Source organism: Clupea harengus, chromosome 11, assembly GCF_900700415.2.
Source record: "Clupea harengus chromosome 11, Ch_v2.0.2, whole genome shotgun sequence".
Taxonomy (NCBI): Eukaryota; Metazoa; Chordata; class Actinopteri; order Clupeiformes; family Clupeidae; genus Clupea; species Clupea harengus.
In genome coordinates this window covers 1,840,064-1,857,563 of record NC_045162.1, presented here as the reverse complement: position 1 = coordinate 1,857,563, position 17,500 = coordinate 1,840,064, and the positions used below count along the sequence as shown (strand labels likewise).

The following is a 17,500-nucleotide window of genomic DNA, read 5'->3' as shown; positions in this document are numbered from 1 at the left end:
AGGTCACCAGTTGAATTGCACACGTGAAACTCAAAAGGTCACAAGGAAACAACCGAAACTTAAAATAACGCAAAAAGATTTCACTTTCCGTTACTGTGAGAACTTCCTCTTAGCAGTGATGTCATAGCAACAGCCCAGAAACATTCCGCCCCCCCTGCAGGAGTCCGGGAGCGTGCCCACATCAGCTCTCATGACCCCAGTGTGTGTGTGTGTGTGTGTGTGTGTGTGTGTGTGTGTGTGTGTGTGTGTGTGTGTGTGTGCCTGCCGCTGAGAGACGCCGCAGCTTCTGAGCAGGACTTCCTTTGATTCCTCCACGCAGGAACAACAACTTTTGTCACCGTGACTTTCAATGAGTACAGATGAGGCAGGGGACTCATTTGTGTGTGTGTGTGTGTGTGTGTGTGTGTGTGTGTAGTAATGATGATGATGAGGGATTCCCAACACTGAACTGACTTGAGAATTGGGTTTTGTCTTTGTACCTTTTTACTCAGCAAGGAACGGTCTTTGAAAACACCGTAGAGACAAACACACATGCAGTCACACACACACACACACACACACACACACACACACTCTGAGCATTGCCATACTTGTTAGCTTGAAATAGATCAAAGAGCGAAGCTTTTCATGGCTAAATCTAAATCATAGCGCTGACGTAAAGACCGTCGCAGTACACGCAAGAACTCAGGATGTTTTTTCAGGATACTGTGAGGCGGATATTTTCCCTATGGTGTTACTGAAGGGAATGTCAACACACACACACACAAACGAACACAAACACACACTCTCACACATACATACACACACAAGTACAAGAAGAGATTTGATGTGTGTGTGTGTGTCATCAGTGCCACATTAAATGTTATTAAGCCCTGCAGATCCACTGGCCAGAGCTCAGAGCACAGGTAGCTTTCACACGTCACACACACACACACACACACGTCTCACACACACACCTCTTTATTCTCTCTGCACGGAGCTCTTGTGTCCTGTTAGTCCTTCCAGAGGTTTTTAATGATGGTGGCAGTGCTATGCATACTGGACATACAACTTAAAGGTGTAGTCCTTTATTATAATACATTACATGTGAAACTCTTCTCTCTTTCCTCCAGCTGTCTGCTCAGTGTGTGTGTGTGTGTGCGCGCACAAGAATAGCTCTGGTGTTCGGTCACATTCCTGACTCTCTAAATGACAAACGAAGAAAGAGATAAACACACCCCTGTACACAATTCCAGCCAATCAACAACAAGCATGCTTATGTTCCAACGTAGCTTCAGGAGCAAAGGAGAGAGGGGTGCATTTGATTGGCTGTTGAGCTCTTTCGCCAGAATAGAAGACCACACCATTAAATATCTCGTCACACACACACACACACACACACTTAAAGTGAATGTATTTTCACTCTTATTACCTCTAAAAGCCCCAGTAGTTTGTGTTCCTACACAGCAGCTCTTAGACCTAAACCCCTGAGTCTCACACACTCTTAATCCTAACTTCTCTGAGAAACCAACAAGTCCTTAGCTAGAACAAAAACTTCCTCCTGTGACAGGCAGATACACACACACACACTCTCTCTCACACACACACACACTTACACACACACATACACGCACACACACCAGTATTAGTTGTTCCATACACACACACGCACACACATAATCACAGTGTGTTTTTAAGTAAATTCTTAAGCTGCTCATCAAAGACTGCCGGCACAGCTTAATTGATCTGGAGGGCCCGTCGTCATTTGATCGTTTGATTGATGGTTCACGTGTGTGTGTGTGTGTGTGTGTGTGTGTGTCATTTGATTGTTTGATTGATGGTTCATTATTCATTTTGTTTAGCGGACGACACAGTGACATTCAGCGGGTGTCGCCAACGTCGGCCAGATGTTCCCCGCTGCTGCGCGTCTGTCTACGATAATGAACGTGTGTGTGTGTGTGTGTGTGTGTGTGTGTGTGTGTGTCTACGCTAATGAAGCTGGGTGCCGAGCGCTAGCTGATTATGTTTGATGAAGTTTTCAATCGCCGCTAAACTCCCGGCATAAATAAAGGAGGCGTGTGTGTGTGTGTGTGTGTGTGTGTGTGGTGCTAGCGTTGAGGGCATGTGTTGGTGTTTTGATTTGTTGTGCAGTAGTGGTATTGTGCTGTGAGCATGAGGAGCGGTCTGTGTGTGTGTGTGTGTTGTGCTGTGAGCATAAGAAACGGTCTGTGCCGTGTATCTTTGTCTAGTTAGTGTCTTCAGTTGATCCTCTTAACAGCACGAGTTCCATTTAAGGGTTACAACTGCTCAAAGACAAACAACACCTTTCGTGTTTGTGTGTGTGTGTGTGTGTGTGTGTGTGTCAGCGTCAGCGATCAAATATTTAGTGTGGGCTAGTGCTTGAGCTGCCTCCTCTGTGTGTGTGTGTGTGTGTGTGTGTGTGTGTGTGTGTCTCCTCTCCTCTCTGACTCCAGAAAAGGTCTTCTCTTTATTTATTGCTTCCTTTAAATTTCATTTTTTTTTTCCCCTTTTGAGCAAAAAAAGTCAATTACTGTCAACAGCCCCCAAACACCCTTCGGTAGAAAACAAACATTGCCACCATTCTAACCACAAACGCATATGTGTGCATGCACACACACACACACACACACACACACACACACACACACTTCAAACAGTGCTGCCTTAAATCCATTGCAGAGTAGAATTGCTTGCCGTAAGCAAGCTGTCTCCTCTCTCCACATCACTGAGCAGAACGCATACATACATACACACACACACACACAGACACACAGACAAAACACTGTCTCACTATGTGGATCACCCAACACAACATTAACTACAAATGAAGAACTGCACAAATTTGAGAAAGTTCTTAAGCGGTCATGCACACACACACACACACACACACACACACACACACGGCTGTTTTTATGGTAACTGCTTGATGAAAAATGCAGGCGTCAGGAGTTATAACAGGCCGGGGATGAGTCATTGGTTCTCATTTGAATATGTTTGCCAATGTGTGCTCGTTAATTTTAGAGGGGGGGGGGGTGCGTGCAGAAAAAACAACTCACCTGATTCATTATTCACACTTTCAAATGGCGGTAAGAGTGGAGGAAACTCACTTTTGAATGGAAGGAGAGAGCTCACAGGAGGATATGTGGGGGGGGTGAGATCAGCTTCTTGGAAGTTTAGTGTCTGTGGTTCCACCCTAATGGCCGTTCTCAGGATGAATGCATGACCTGTGTGTGTCTGGTGGGGTGGGAGGAAATGTGTGTGTGTGTGTGTGAGTGATTGCTGAAGACATTTCAAATTTCAAATTTGTGCAATTCTTCATTTGTAGTAAATGTTGTGTTGGTTGATCCTGATAATGAGAGTGTTGGGTACACAAACACACACACAGGCCAACCATCGTGCTTCTCCCTGAGGATTTAAAGTTGCATTATCTGCTTTCAACCCGCACAACTCCAATTAGTTATTGAAAGCTTAGCAGTCTCTCTGGGCTGGGCAGGGCTTTGATAATTGTGAGCAACAGTGAAACTAATGAATCCTTAATGGCCTATTTACGGAACATAATGACTCCTTACTGGGGTGTGTGTGTGTGTGTGTGTGTGTGTGTGTGTGTGTGTGTGTGTGTGTGTGTGTGTGTGTCTCCTATCTAAACGCTCCCTCCCCTACGGCCTCCCTCCCTGTGTGACTGACAGGTTCTCGGAAGAGAAGCGTCAGTCATCCCCAACCAGCTGGGCTGACGCAATGTGCGCTTTCTCTGGATGGGATCGTGTGTGTGTGTGTGTGTGTGTGTGTGTGTGTGTGTGTGTGTGTGTGTGTGTGTGTGTGTGTGTGTGTGTGTCTGGGTGTGTGTGTGTGTCTGGGTGTGTGTGTGTGTGTTCAGATTGACTGCTGCTGTACTGTAGATACAAACTGGTCTATCTGAACACACACACACACACACACACACACACACACACACACACCCACCCAGGGGCCTGTGAGGAGTCCACCCGCAACAGTCAAACACACACACACACACACACACACACACACACACACACACACACACACACACACACCCACCCACCCAGGGGCCCGTGCGGAGTCCACCCACAGCAGCAGTCAACCCACACACACACACACACACACACACACACACACACACACCCACCCAGGGGCCCGTGCGGAGTCCACCCACAGCAGCAGTCAACCCACACACACACACACACACACACACACACACACACACACACACACACACACACACACACACACACACCCACCCACCCAGGGGCCTGTGAGGAGTCCACCCGCAACAGTCAAACACACACACACACACCCACCCACCCACCCAGGGGCCCGTGCGGAGTCCACCCACAGCAGCAGTCAACCCACACACACACACACACACACACACACACACACACACACACACACACAGGGGCCTGTGAGGAGTCCACCCGCAGCAGCAGCCCAGGGGATGACATCCTTCCCTCCGCTCACTCAGTGGGCCCCCCCCCCCCCCCCCCCCAGAGAGGCGTGAAGAGTGCCCTCCGCAGATACTTACTGTATGGGAAATGTGTGTGTACACAACCATACTCACATTGGTTTGCTCTGAGTCATCGGTGGAATCTGGATATTGACGATATTGACGATATGGAATAGGTTGCTGTGGTGTTAGTGGTCGGGCATATTACCATGGTTACGAGGTTGATCTATGCAGTACCATGGTTACGAGGTTGGTCTATGCAGTACCATGGTTACGAGGTTGAGCTATGCAGTACCATGGTTACAAGGTTGAGCTATGCAGTACCATGGTTACGAGGTTGAGCTATGCAGTACCATGGTTACGAGGTTGGTCTATGCAGTACCATGGTTACGAGGTTGATCGACTTGGAGGACTTTTCCTGCACTTTTCAATCTATGTAGGCCAGAGGGAGAACTGTGTGTGTGTGTGTGTGTGTGTGTGTGTGTGTGTGTGTGTGTGTGTGTGTGTGTGTGTGTGTGTGTGTGTGTGTGTGTGTGTGTGTGTGTGTGTGTGTGTGTGTGAAAGTTTGGTAAGGTGCAGAGGGTAGGCAAAGCGTCTGGTCAGTTTATTTTAAGACTCTGTGGCTGACAGTACATCAATAACGGCGGGAGCCAGCGTGTGTGTGTGTGTGTGTGTGTGTGTGTGTGTGTGTGTGTGTGTGTGTGTGTGCGCGTGCGCATGTAGTTAGCAGGGCCTCCATTTCTCTTTGTGGAAAAGGTCCAATTGGGTCAAAACAGAACAAAAGAACATACATAAGCGCAGACGCACGCACGCACGCGCGCAGACAGGCAGGCACACACACACACAAACACGCATACACACATACACACAGCAGATACTTTACAGAAATCAGATTTACAAAACAAACATTTTTAAATTACTACTGGCATCATGCAGTGTGTGTGTGTGTGTGTGTGTGTGTGTGTGTGTGTGTGTGTGTGTGTGTGTGTGTGTGTGTGTGTGTGTGTGTTAATGTGAACGTGATTAGGAAGGAATGACGAGTAGTGATTCTACTCTTATAAGGTGTTCATTTTGGCAACCTAAGTTTGGATGTGTCCTTTTCCATCACATTATGGCGTGCGTGTGTGTGTGTGTGTGTGTGTGTGTGTGTGTGTGTGTGTGTGTGTGTGTGTGTTTGTGTGTGTGTGTGTGTGTGTGTGTTTGTGTGTCACATTAGGTCGTCTGTATTTGATTTGATTTTGTGTCGGGTGGAAAACCAAACTGCTTGTATTTAAGTCTCCCTGTGTCTTAGAGCAACGATTGCGCGCGCAGGCGCGCACACACACACACACACACACACACACACACACACACACACACACACACACACGTACACACACACACACACGTCAACACACACACACACACACACACAAACACACACGACATGATGCCAGTAGTAATTTACACTCCTGTAGAGCGGAACAAAATGGAATTTGCTTCTACCTGTGTGTGTGTGTGTGTGTGTGTGTGTGTGTGTGTGTGTGTGTGAGAAAGTTAATTCTGCATGGCCTTGTCCCTGAAATAATTTTCCCTGAGAACTCGCTGTGCCATTTTTTTCCAATGAGCATTTAGCTTTAGTTCTGAGAGAGTTTTTCTTTTGTGTGTGTGTGTGTGTGTGTGTGTGTGTGTGTGTGTGTGTGTGTGCAACACCACTTATAGCCACACATCTTATTAATGATGATTGTGTGTCTGTGACTCCAGCAGTTCTTTTGTTTTATTGCATCATTCTCTTTCTCTCCGTCTTTTCTTTCTCTTCTCTTTGTCTTTCTCTCCCTCTTCTCTTTCTCTCCCTCTTCTTTCTCTCCGTCTTTTCTTTCTCTCCGTCTTTTCTTTCTCTCCGTCTTCTCTTTCTCTTTGTCTTCTCTTTTTTCTCACTACCAACTGACATCTATGAGGGACAAAAAAATAACTTTTAAGGCAGGACACACGCACACACACGCACACGCACACACACGCACACGCACACACACACACACACACACACGCACACACACCCACACACAGAGGGAATTTGAAAAGGCTGAATTTTTCATCTGTGGATAAGGACTTTGCTAGTAAACATGGAGTTTAGTGTTTGTGTGTTAGACAGGCCACTTTAAAAAACATGAAAGATTTATTAGGACATCTAGGGACACGTGTGTGTGTGTGTGTGTGTGTGTGTCGGGGTTGAGGGGCTAGGTGGTTGTGTGTCTAACCTTCTTAAAGTGATCGACTGGGGTTTCTTCCAGATTTTTCCTTAGTTCACTTGTCACCATAACTTTTCTGCTACACTAATTCTGAACAGTTAGTACAGCACACACACACACACACACACACACACACACACACACACACACACACACACACACACACACACACACATCTCTCCCAGTCTTCCGTGGTCGTTCGTTTTGAAAGGCCAGACAGATGCAGTGTGGTTACCCTTGGAGACAGTATCTCGGGGCAACAGAGGAGACGCTTCAAAAGAGGCAATTGGTCCATCAGCCACCTGACCCCCAACACATTCCTCACACCCCCCACACACACACACACACACACACACACACACACACACACACACACACAGTGCTCTCTCCCAGTGGTGTTTTACAGAGACATGTAAGATAAAGGTAACTTTCTTTTACGTGGAATGTGTACAACTGAATGTGTGTGTGTGTGTGTGTCAGTCTGTCAAACAGCCATAGCAGACTGACACACACACACACATTCAGTTGTACACATTCCACGTAAAAGAAAGTGTATGGTGGCTGTGACCTGGGATCTCTCATCTTATTGATTTCAGGTTTTGTTTGTTTGTTTGTTTTGTTGTTCTTTCCAAGGCACCCTCTCTGTGTGTGTGTGTGTGTGTGTGTGTGTGTGTGTGTGTGTGTGTGTGTGTGTTTGGTGGGCCACTGATAGATGAACTTCATGAAGGAGATGAGGCCACATCAGCAGTCAAGAGTTCACTGGTTTACGTCACAATGGATTGGCTCCCGTTGAAATGCATGGGATTAGAATATCGCGTCGCTCGTAACGGTGTCATGGGTTTCCACCGTTATTCTCAATTCCACGCACATTTCACAGTCCTGCCTTCACAGATTAGTGAATACACTGATTTGGTAGTCTACAGTTCTAATGTAGTATAACATTACACATTATTTATCACATACTTTACCAGACGTTGGATAAAAAAATGTTTTGCAATTTTCATTTTTAAGTATTTTGCTCGTACAAAACAAGTCGTTTTTTATAGTTTATAGTTTTATAGTGGCCAACGAACAAGGCCACAACACAACACAGTACGACCCAAATCTAGTGTGTAACTATCTGGTGATCTCAGCTGTCTGGGTTTGTGCCAGTCTGTGCGACAGTGGTACAGGAGGTAGAGAAGTCGTTTAGTAATCAGAAGGTAATCAGAAGGTTGCTAATTCGAATCCCTGTCGAAGCGTCCTTCAGCAAGGCACTGAACCCCTAATTGCTCCTGATGTGCAGTGTGCCATCAGTGTAAATGTAAAATGTGTATACATCCTTGTAAGTCGCTTTGGATAAAAGCGTCTGCTAAATGACTAAATGTAAATCTTCTGGGTAGGTGCCATCTTCTGGGTAGGTGCCAGGCTGTGCCATCTTCTGGGTTTGTGCCAATCTGTGCCAGTCTGTGCCATCTTCTGGGTTGGTCCCAGTCTGTGCCATCTTCTGGGTAGGTGCCAGGCTGTGCCATCTTCTGGGTTTGTGCCAATCTGTGCCAGGATGTGCCATCTTCTGGGTAGGTCCCAGTCTCTGCCATCTTCTGGGTTTGTGCCATCTTCTGGGTTTGTGCCAGGATGTTTTGGGGGCCACGCGGAAACCTCTAGAATATCTTTTGGCCTGGTTCTGGATCGGCGCGTGCCTCCAATTGAAAAATGTGTGTGTGTGTGTGTGGGGGGGGGGGGGGGGGGGGGGGGTGTGGGTCTGTGTGTGTGTGTGTGTGTGTGTGTGTGTGTGTGATCCGGATTGGCCTTTCTTACTAATGCAGAAACGAGGGCACGGGCGGTTACTGTGAACTCAGCCGGGTCCAGCGGAGAAGCCGCATGCTACGTGTTGCCCGGGGATACGGCGTGTGGCTTCAGCTGTAATCCACATGATTGCCTTCTCTTTTTTTCTGCTTTTTTCTTTAAAGGCTACGTAATTCTGTTGGAGTGCTTTCCCTTGTGCCAAACACACACACACACAGACACACACACTCACACACACACACGCACACACACACACTTGTGCCTTATATATGGGACCTTTTGTATTAGTTTTGCACAGGAACAGAGCCACAGAAAAATTGTAAATATTGTCCGTGTGGGGAGTGGAACACTTCCAATATGCCACCTTACCCCTTATGTATGCTCTTAACAACCACACACACACACACACACACACACACACACACAAAGCATGCGCTTGTCTCCCAGTGTGCCTCTCGCTCAGAGATGCTGGCTGTATGCAGAGGCATGCACTCCTCTATAGTGTGTATGTGTGTGTCTGTCTCTGTGTGTGCGTGTGTGTGTGTGCCTGTGTTTGTGTGTGTGTGCCTGTGTTTGTGTGTCTGTGTTTGTGTTTGTGTGTGTGTGTTTGGGTGAATTTCCCTGTTAATGGGATTTGCTTCTCTTAAACCTGCTCTGGGCTCACTTAATGAAAAGCTTGAATTCGCACTGCCTCAGTGCCCAGTAGTCACTATCCTGTCAATACACACACACACACACACACACACACACACACACACACACACACACACACACACACACACGTGCACTAACACTCGCATATCTGCAAATAGAGAAACGTGCACACCCATTCTCATATTTCACAGGTCATGCACACAGGCACACACACACACACACACACACACACACACACACACACACACACACACACACACGTGCACACCCATTCTCACACACAGGTCGCATGAGATTCTGAATTGGGAGCAGTAGAGTGAAACTTGCCCTTTTAAATCCATTAGTGTGATCTTAGTGCTGCAGTGAGACTAATCATTAGCTCTAATCCCATATGACACATAAAGTGTGTGTGTGTGTGTGTGTTTGGCTATCACTGATTAAATGTGTTTGTGTCCATAAGTGTGTTTGTTCATATACGAGTGCCTTTGTGACTATGTGTTTGTTCCAGTGAGGGATAGTGTGTGTGTGTGTGTGTGTGTGTGTGTGTGTGTGTGTGTGTGTGGATTTGAGTCTGTTCAGCTCATTAGCGAGGTGCGGCAGCAGATGGAGGAGAGGCCAACCAATCGGATGTTGTCATTGAGACCGACGCCCTTGAGGTTAATTGTGATCAATAGTCTAAATTCGTTCTCATTTGCCCCGATCGTTTCCATGGTGACAGCGCCGAGCCCGCAGAGGCCTGCTCTGCCATCGGCATGGCAACTGCATAGAGCACTCTTGACATCCCATTAATGGGAATCCACCCGGTCGTTATCACCTGTCACCTGTGGTGTGGTACCCTGGGAAATGCGGTCCTCAACCATCCGGTCCCATGGATGAGGAGGCCAAATCAAGCCTGACTGGTGAGCCGTGGCGCCCCGACACAACTGTGTGTGTGTGTGTGTGTGTGTGTGTGTGTGTGTGTGTGTGTGTGGTGTGGCGCCCCAGCACAGCAGAAAAATACTCCATTTTAGAATCAAGCTCCAAGACCTCGCAGTCAGCAGTTCATCATCCTCTCTCGAAGCTCCCGTTCCTGCGCTGGCAGAAGAGCGTTCATGATGGGAGTGTGTGTGTGTGTGTGTGTTCCTGCGCTGACAGAAGAGCGTTGGTGATGGGAGGGTCCGTGCGTGTGTGTGTGTGTTCCTGCGCTGGCAGAAGAGCGTTGCTGATGGGAGGGTCCGTGTGTGTGTATGTGTGTGTGTCCGTTCCTGCGCTGGCAGAAGAGCGTTGGTGATGGGAGGGTCCATGTTTAATGCCCTTTCATATTGGAGCGGATGTGATTGGCATTTGACATTCAACGGCTGTCAGTGGGTGAAGTGATGCTGGCTTTTAAGTAGCTGAGGTTTGTAGGTGTGTGTTTGTCAGAGAGACAGGCGGAGGGTGGGAGTGTGTGTGTGTGTGTTTGTCAGAGAGACAGACAGAGGGAGGGAGTGTGTGTGTGTTTGTCAGAGAGACAGACAGACAGACAGAGGGAGGGAGTGTGTGTGTGTGTGGGTGGGTGGCTGTATGCTGGACCCTGTTGAAATTTATAGATGTGTTGTGAAAGGCAAGTTCACAGAGCTGATGGCCATTCCCTGTCAGGCTGAGCCTAACACATTCTGCCACACAGGCAGAAAGGTGCAGAGGGACACACACACACACACACACACACACACACACACACACACACACACACACACACACACACACACACACACACACACACACAGGCAACTAGCCTCTAATGGGAGGAGAGATTTCATCATTTCTTCTTTTTCCCCTCTCAAACTCTGCAGTTCATGTCATTGATGACTCCCCGTAAACACACACACACACACACACACACACACACACACACTCCACGGGCAACTTGGTGCTTTGTTTTTGTGACTGCGAGGTTGCCTGGCGTTTGCGAAGGTCTAGGTTTAGATAAAGAGAGAGGACACACATGAATCATCCCACAGAACCTCTTGCATTCATACCCATGGCAATACAAGGCCAACACAAACAGCTTTCATATCACTTTAGTGTAAGCAGCTCTCCGCAAAAGACAGCAATATGTACTGATAAAAGATGAACCTAAATACTGCAGAAAACACAACCTGGGGACGTGTGTGTGTGTGTACACGCACAGATGTGTGTCCTCTCTCTTTATCTTCGCGTCTCTTGCTCAACACAATAGCCCATTGCCTGGTTTTACATATCTGTGCATCAGTAGGAGCCATAAGATGTTTATCTGATTCTGCCAAGTGCAGTCGGCATGTAGCCAAGATAGCGAGGAGGAGTCACGGATAACCTTATCAGATTTAGCATACAACATTAGCAAGAGCGCTACACGCACCAGAGTCACGAGCAGCCTTATCAGATTTAGCATACAACATTAGCAGGAGCGCTACACGCACCAGGAAGCACCCGAGGTGATGGTGTGACGTGCGCTAATAGACATTCACCGTGAAGGACTCTCTCTCTTTCTCTCTTTCTCGCTCTCTTTCTCTCTCTCTTTTTCTCTCTCTTTCTTTCTTTCTTTCTTTCTCTCTCTCTCAATCACACACTCACAATGGGGTCAGGCTCCTGTTCTTTTGTGTGTGTGTGTGTGTGTGTGTGTGTGTGTGTGTGTGTGTGTGTGTGTGTGTGTGTGTGTGTGTGTGTGTGTGTGTGTGTGTGTGTGTGTGTGTGTGTGTTATTGCAGAGGCTCATCTGGGGCGTTGCCTTCGTTTGGCCACCAAGCGAGGCCAGTTCTGTAATGCGTGTACAAAATGTTGCCTTTAAACATACAAGCCCCACGCCTCACCCCTGCCAGCACGTCTGCGGAAGGTCGGGACCCCTCTGCAGAGTTTCAGTGAGCAAAGATGAGGTGCTGCTGTTTTTGGCTCTTATACAAACACACACACACACACACACACACACATACACATACACACACCACCCAGACTTTTTATAGGCAATGTTTGCCAAAATGAGACATTGATAAATGAAAAGGAAATTCATGTGGAGATAGTCAGCTTTCCTGTTGTCCGTCTAACGATCAGAACGCTAATTAATCACCCAGCGGTAACGAGGGATTTGGGGGGATTTGTCCAGGTTTTTGTCGTATGCCTTTTAAATTGCAGGGTGTGCAGTTGTTCTGTAAACACTGATTGTTTGAACTGATTGGAGGACTCTAGTTAGCGTGTGTGTGTCTGTGTGTGTGTGTGTGTGTGTGTGTGTGTGTGTGTGTGTGTGTGTGTGTGTGTGTGTGTGTATCCTTGCGAGAGTGCGTGATCATATTTTCCTGTTCATTTAAGTAGAGATGCAGAGCAGGCTGGGGAGCTAATGGTCACTCCTGTCCTCCTCTTCAGTCTTGGTACTTGTCTTTCCTTTCTCATCCCCTCCTCCACTCCTCTTCCTCCACTCCTCCTCCTCCTCCCATCACTCACCCCCCTCGCTCGCATTTCTCTCTTGAGTTTCAGCTGAGTGATGAGATTGCAAACCCACACATTCATTGGCAGACACACACACACACACACACACACACACACACACACACACACATTAATTGGCACACACTAAAGCAGAGCAAACTGGCCTAATTGAGATGTGAATGGCAAATGGGTTGCTAGTTTTGGGGTGTGTGTGTGTGTGTGTGTGTGTGTGTGTGTGTGTGTGTGTGTGTGTGTGTGTGTGTGTGTTTTTGGTGTGTGTGTGTGTGTGTGTGTGTGTGTGTGTGTGTGTGCGCGTGTGTGTGTGTGTTTTTGGTGTGTGTGTGTGTGTGTGCGCGCGCGTGTCCCTCCCTCTCTCTCTCTGCTATTCCTGGCTCGGAGCACTTTCCCAATCAGCGCTTTCTTTCTAATCATGCATCTGCTGACAAGGTAGCGTCTCCTCACTCTTAGTCTTTTCACAGCTCTCTCCCTAGAATCCCCAAAATGCCCCTGCTCGCTTGCCGTAGCACAGTCATCGGCACCGTCGCCGGCGATGGGACACACTGGCGGGTTGAGGCTCGCGCAGAGTTTCTCTGGCAACCGCTTGACTTCCTTAACGAGCTGATTGTACAAAGCAGGTCCTAATGAGAAGCTCTTAATTATGCTGTGGCGGCCCCCGCCTGCCTCTTTCAGTGAGTGCGACAGCCTCCCCCCCCCCGCCTGCCTCTTTCAGTGAGTGCGACAGCCCGCCCCCCCACCCCGCCCCCCCGCCTGCCTCTTTCAGTGAGTGCGAGCGGAGAGATGAGGAGAAAGGAGAGGAGAGAAGAGGGGAGTCATCAGCTATAATGAGGATGTAATTATTGGGCCTAACCAGAGACGCGCAGTCAGCCTCATCAAAGGTGTGTGTGTGTGTGTGTGTGTGTGTGTGTGTGTGTGAGGTGTAGTAGGCTTAAAACCTGACATTTTGGCAGCAGCCTGCAGCACTAGGTGTGACCCAGTTCACTAATGAGGACCCTCAAGTTTGGGAGCGGCTCGCCTTCCCAGCGACGGTGCGCCCCCCTGAAGATGGGCACGCAAACCTTTCTCTCTCGCCGAGTCGAGCGCTGCGTGGGCATCCCCATGGAGAAGTCTCCTGTTTTATTTCATCTAGAGAAGTCTCCTGTTTTAACTTATCTAAAGAAGTCTCCTGTTTAGAGAAGTCTCCTGTTTTAAATCATCCAGAGAAGTCTCCTGTTTTAAATCATCTAGAGAAGTCTCCTGTTTTAACTTATCTAAAGAAGTCTCCTGTTTAGAGAAGTCTCCTGTTTTAAATCATCTAGAGAAGTCTCCTGTTTTAAATCATCTAGAGAAGTCTCCTGTTTTAAATCATTTAGAGAAGTCTCCTGTTTTAAATCATCTGGAGAAGTCTCCTGTTCCTGTTTTAAATCATCGGGAGAAGACTCCTGTTTTAAATCATGTGGAGAAGTCTCCTGTCTGTTTTAAATCATCTGTAGAAGTCTCCTGTGTTAAATCATCTATAGAAGTCTCCTGTTTTAAATCATCTAGAGAAGTCTCCTGTTTGATCTCATCATCTGGAGAAGTCTCCTGTTTTAAATCATCTAGAGAAGTCTCCTGTTTTAAATCATCTAGAGAAGTCTCCTGTTTTAAATCATCTAGAGAAGTCTCCTGTTTTAACTTTTAAATCATCTAGAGAAGTCTCCTGTTTGATCTGATCTAGAGAAGTCTCCTGTCTGTTTTAAATCATCTAGAGAAGTTTCCTGTTTTAAATCATCTACAGAAGTCTCCTGTTTTAATTAAATCATCTAGAGAAGTCTCCTGTTTTATCAGTTTCTAGAGAAGTCTCCTGTTTTAAATCATCTACAGAAGTCTCCTGTTTTAAATCATTTGGAGAAATCTACTGTTTTAAATCATCTAGAGAAGTCTCCTGTTTGATCTCATCTAGAGCATCGGTTCCCAAACAGGGGTACGCGTACCCCCAGGGGTACGCGAAGTGGTTCAGGGGGTACGCGGGGAGAACATTTCCGCGATAACAGAAAACGGACGGAATTCGCAGAATGTACCGTTTGAAACAGAATTGCAACTTTCAGACGAAAACATCATTTTGTGCATCAAAATCGCCCAAATTCCCCTGTATTTTGCCCTGCAAGGCTGTATTTCTTTCTTATAAACACAACAACGATCGCAACGATGAACAAGCATTAATTAGAAAACAAAACCACTGAGAAAATGTCACGTCTGTGCTGAACTCCGCTCCGGCCACGCCCCCCTATTCAACACAGACCTCCGTAGCCTGTCAAATGAATTCGCTCATCTTCCCAATCGCCTGCAAATAATGTTTTTTTTAGTCTTCTGTTCTGTTGATGGCTGGCAAACAACAACCTTAGAAGGTTTGGGTCACTTGTGGCACATATTATTCACTCATTTTAAGCCATCAATCTACCTCTGGGTGAACAAAATGAGCCGAAACAGATTAAAACGGAATTAAAATAAAAGGTGAAAAGGAAAACTTTTTTTTTTTCAACGGGGGGGGGCGGGTACGCAGCTGGAGATTAAATGTCTGAAGGGGTACGGGACTGTAAAAAGTTTGGGAACCACTGATCTAGAGAAGTCTCCTGTTTGATCTCATCTAGAGAAGTCTCCTGTTTGATCTCATCTGGAGAAGTCTCCTGTTTGATCTCATCTGGAGAAGTCTCCTGTTTGATCTCATCTGGAGAAGTCTCCTGTTTGATCTCATCTAGAGAAGAAAACTCCTGTTTGATCTCACCTGGAGAAGAAAACTCCTGTTTGATCTCATCTAGAGAAGTCTCCTGTTTGAACTCTTGTGGAGAAGAAAACTCCTGTTTGATCTCATCTAGAGAAGTCTCCTGTTTGAACTCTTGTGGAGAAGTCTCCTGTTTGATCTCATCTGGAGAAGAAAACTCCTGTTTGATCTCATCTAGAGAAGTCTCCTGTTTGAACTCTTGTGGAGAAGTCTCCTGTTTTATCTCATCTAGAGAAGTCTCCTGTTTGATCTCATCTAGAGAAGTCTCCTGTTTGATCTCATCTGTAGAAGTCTCCTGTTTGATCTCATCTAGAGAAGTCTCCTGTTTGATCTCATCTGGAGAAGAAAACTCCTGTTTGATCTCATCTGGAGAAGTCTCCTGTTTGATCTCATCTAGAGAAGTCTCCTGTTTGATCTCATCTGGAGAAGTCTCCTGTTTGATCTCATCTAGAGAAGAAAACTCCTGTTTGATCTCACCTGGAGAAGTCTCCTGTTTGATCTCATCTAGAGAAGTCTCCTGTTTGAACTCTTGTGGAGAAGTCTCCTGTTTGATCTCATCTGGAGAAGAAAACTCCTGTTTGATCTCATCTAGAGAAGTCTCCTGTTTGATCTCATCTGGAGAAGAAAACTCCTGTTTGATCTCATCTAGAGAAGTCTCCTGTTTGAACTCTTGTGGAGAAGTCTCCTGTTTGATCTCATCTGGAGAAGTCTCCTGTTTGATCTCATCTAGAGAAGTCTCCTGTTTGAACTCTTGTGGAGAAGTCTCCTGTTTGATCTCATCTGGAGAAGTCTCCTGTTTTATCTCATCTAGAGAAGTCTCCTGTTTGATCTCATCTAGAGAAGTCTCCTGTTTGATCTCATCTGGAGAAGTCTCCTGTTTGATCTCATCTAGAGAAGTCTCCTGTTTGATCTCACCTGGAGAAGAAAACTCCTGTTTGATCTCATCTAGAGAAGTCTCCTGTTTGAACTCTTGTGGAGAAAGTCTCCTGTTTGATCTCATCTGGAGAAGAAAACTCCTGTTTGATCTCATCTAGAGAAGTCTCCTGTTTGAACTCTTGTGGAGAAGTCTCCTGTTTGATCTCATCTGGAGAAGTCTCCTGTTTTATCTCATCTAGAGAAGTCTCCTGTTTGATCTCATCTAGAGAAGTCTCCTGTTTGATCTCATCTGGAGAAGTCTCCTGTTTGATCTCATCTAGAGAAGTCTCCTGTTTGATCTCACCTGGAGAAGAAAACTCCTGTTTGATCTCATCTAGAGAAGTCTCCTGTTTGATCTCATCTGGAGAAGAAAACTCCTGTTTGATCTCATCTAGAGAAGTCTCCTGTTTGAACTCTTGTGGAGAAGTCTCCTGTTTGATCTCATCTGGAGAAGTCTCCTGTTTGATCTCATCTAGAGAAGTCTCCTGTTTGAACTCTTGTGGAGAAGTCTCCTGTTTGATCTCATCTGGAGAAGTCTCCTGTTTTATCTCATCTAGAGAAGTCTCCTGTTTGATCTCATCTAGAGAAGTCTCCTGTTTGATCTCATCTGGAGAAGTCTCCTGTTTGATCTCATCTAGAGAAGTCTCCTGTTTGATCTCACCTGGAGAAGAAAACTCCTGTTTGATCTCATCTAGAGAAGTCTCCTGTTTGAACTCTTGTGGAGAAGTCTCCTGTTTGATCTCATCTGGAGAAGAAAACTCCTGTTTGATCTCATCTAGAGAAGTCTCCTGTTTGAACTCTTGTGGAGAAGTCTCCTGTTTGATCTCATCTGGAGAAGTCTCCTGTTTTATCTCATCTAGAGAAGTCTCCTGTTTGATCTCATCTAGAGAAGTCTCCTGTTTGATCTCATCTGGAGAAGTCTCCTGTTTGATCTCATCTAGAGAAGTCTCCTGTTTGATCTCATCTGGAGAAGAAAACTCCTGTTTTAAATCATCTGGAGAAGTCTCCTGTTATCTCATCTAGAGAAGTCTCCTGTTTGAACTCTTGTGGAGAAGTCTCCTGTTTTAACTTTTAAATCATCTAGAGAAGTCTCCTGTTTTAAATCATGTGGGCTTAAAACAGTAGTCAGATGGGGACAGACATGTTAAATCATTGTATTAGCAGTAGATGTTAAATCATTGTGTTAGCAGTAGATGTTAAATCATCGTATCAGCAGTAGATGTTAAATCATTGCATCAGCAGTAGATGTTAAATCATCGTATTCACAGTAGATGTTAAATCA

The 17,500-nt window shown here is 46.3% G+C and overlaps 1 protein-coding gene across 2 annotated transcripts in view; it reads left to right on the top strand.

Annotated features, from left to right (window-relative positions):
- The window catches only part of si:dkey-12j5.1 (probable assembly chaperone of rpl4), a 69,502-nt gene that overhangs the window by 23,794 nt on the left and 28,208 nt on the right, over nucleotides 1–17,500 (top strand). The window lies entirely within an intron of this gene.